The sequence below is a fragment of the Pongo abelii genome, chromosome 23 (assembly GCF_028885655.2).
Source record: "Pongo abelii isolate AG06213 chromosome 23, NHGRI_mPonAbe1-v2.0_pri, whole genome shotgun sequence".
NCBI classification, from domain to species: domain Eukaryota; kingdom Metazoa; phylum Chordata; class Mammalia; order Primates; family Hominidae; genus Pongo; species Pongo abelii.
In genome coordinates, this window is record NC_085929.1 from 41723397 (window position 1) to 41726542 (window position 3146).

A 3146-nucleotide genomic window follows, 5' to 3' on the forward strand; every position below is an offset into this window, starting at 1 on the left:
ACTTGAAGACTGGTTCTCTGAAATAAGACACTCAGACAAAAATAAAGAAAATGGAATAAAAAGAAATGAACAAAATCTCTAAGAAGTATGGGATTATGTAAAGAGGCCAAATCTATGAATCACAAACAACGCTGAAAGGGTGGAGGAGAAAGCAAACAACTTGGAAAACATCTTTCAGGATATCTTCCATGAAAACTTTCCCAACCCTGCTAGAGGGGCTAACAGTCAAATTCAGGAAATATAGAGAGCTACTGCAAGATTCTATACAAGAAAATCATCCCCAAGACACATAATTGTCAGATTTTTCCAGACCAAAATGAAAGAAAGAATGTTAAAGGCAGATAGAGAGAAAGGGGGCAGGTCACCTGCAAAGGGAATGCCATCAGGCTAACAGCAGACCTCTCAGCTGAAACCTTACAAGCCAGAAGAGATTGAGGGCCTATATTCAACATTCTTAAAGAAAAAAATCTTCCACCAAGAATTTCATATTTAGCCAAAGTAAGCTTCCTAAGTGAAGGACAGATAAGATCCTTTTCAGATAAGCAAATGTTGAGAGAATTCATTAACACAAGACCTGCCTTACAGGAGATCTTGAAAGGAGCATGAAATACAGAGGAAAGACTGCTACCAACTAACACAACACTCTTAAACACACAGACTAGTGTCACTTTAAAGCAACCACACAAACAAGCCAACATAATAACCAGCTAACAGCACAATGACAGGATCAAATCCACAAATATCAATATTAACCTTGAATATAAACAAGCTAAATGCCCCACTTAAAAGGCACAGAGTGTCAAGCTGTATAAAACAGCAAGACCCAATGGTATGCTGTCTTCAAAAGACCCATCTCGCATGTATTGACACTCATAAGCTCAAAATAAAGGGATGGAGGAAAATCTACCAAACAAATGAAAACAGAAAAAAGCAGGGGTTGCAATCCCAATTTCAGACAAAACAGAATTTACCAACAAAGATCAAAAAAGACCAAGGAGGGCATTACATAATGCCAAAGGGTTCAATTCAACAACGAGATCCAACTATTCTAAATATATATGCTTCCAACACAGGACCACCCAGATTCATAAAGCAAGTTCTCAGAGACCTACAAAAAGACATAGATTCTCACACATAATAGTAGGAGACTTCAGCACTCCACTGACAGTATTAGACAGATCATCAATCAAGGCAGAAAAATAACAAAGATATTAAGGACCTAAGAACAATGTATACATTCTTCTCATCACCACATGCCAAATACTCTAAAGTTTACCAAATAATTAGACATAAAACAATCCTTGCCAACTGTAAAAGAACAAAAATCATACCAAACACACTCTTGGAGCACAGTACAATAAAAATAGAAGTCAAAACTATGAAAATCGCTCAAAACTATGCAATTACATAGAAATTAAACAGCATACTCCTGAATGACTTTCGGGTACATATTGAAATTAAGGCGAAATCAGAAAGTTCCTTGAAAATAATGAGAACAAAGATACAACATACTAGAATCTCTGGGACACAGCTAAGGCAATGTTAAGAGGCAAATTCACAGCACTAAATGCCCACATCAAAAAATTAGAAAGATCTCAAAATAAAAACCTAAATTCACAACCGAAAGAATTAGAGAAGCAAGAATAAATCAACCCCAAAGCTTGCACAAGACAAGAAATAACAATTCAGAAATGAATGAATGGGGAGAATCATGAAGAAGCTATATTTCAAGAAATAAAAACAAAATGATTAAGATTATACCAGCACTGATAAAAGACATAAAACTAAAGATTCAAAGAAACAAAGAAAGCCTTAACCAGGATAAATTTAAAGAAATCAATATCTTCATACATCAGAGGCAAATTTCAAAATGCCAAAGACCCTAGAATGTAGGTTCCATGATGGGAGGGGGTACCTAGCAATAATAACCATCAGCAAATACTTGTGCAATTAATGAATTAAGTAGGAAATCTTAACTCAGAGAAAAGGGATATATGATATTACCTATAAAGGAGCAATTAAACTGACAACTGACTTTGTAGCAACTATGAAAGCCACAAGAAAATAGATTAATATTTTCAAAGTGTTGAAAGTAACTACCAGGTTAGAATTCTGTATCAAGAAAAAAATTATATTTCAATCAACAAAGGTGAAATAAAGGCATTTGTAGAGAGAAAAAAAGACAGAGAATAGACTATTAACAAACAAGGACATGTTTCACAAGGAAGGAAAATGATCTCAGAAGGTTTCAGATACAAAAAGGAATAGAAACAAATAAATGGTAAATATATGGGGAAATCTAAACAAACATTGATTTTATGAGACATTCACAATGACATGCAATATGTGAAGTTAAGAAATCAAGAGAGAATTAAAATACAAAACAATAACAAACAAGTCAGAAGGCAAGTAATCATAAAGTATTCTAAGGCTCTTGCTTTGTTCAGGAGAAAAATAAAATTGTTAATTAACTTTAGAACGATGATATATATAATACATAAACTTACATACATTATATATTATATACTTATATATGTACAATTATATGACAGTATATACTATTACATATATTTTATACAATTATGTGTTATAATATAATAAAGCACATATATTTCTAGAGAAACCAGAAAAATAGAAAATAAGTTTAGTATAAATTCTAAACAAGTGGAGAAAAAAGTGAAATAAGGAGAAAAATATCTTAAGGCAAAAGAAAATAGAAACTAAAAGAAAAAGCCTAGAAAATGTGGGTCACAGAAAAGTTAAAATCAGCAGAAATGAATCTAAATAAATTAAAAACCAGGCTGGGCATGGTGATTCACACCTATAATCCCAGCACTTTGGGAGGCCGAGGTGGGTAGATCACTTGAGGTCAGGAGTTTGAGACCAGCCTCGCCAACATGGTGAAACCCCATCTCTACTAAAAATACAAAAATTAGCCAGGCATGGTGGCACAAGCCTGTAATCCCAGCTACTTGGGAGGCTGAGGCACGAGAATCACTTGAACCTGGGAGGCAGAGATTGCAGTGAGCCAAGATTGTGCCACTGCACTCCAGCCTGGGTGACAGAGCGAGACTTCATCTCAAAAAAAAAAACCTACAAATCAAAATCAATGTAAATGGGCTAAACTCTCCATTAAAAGACAAGAC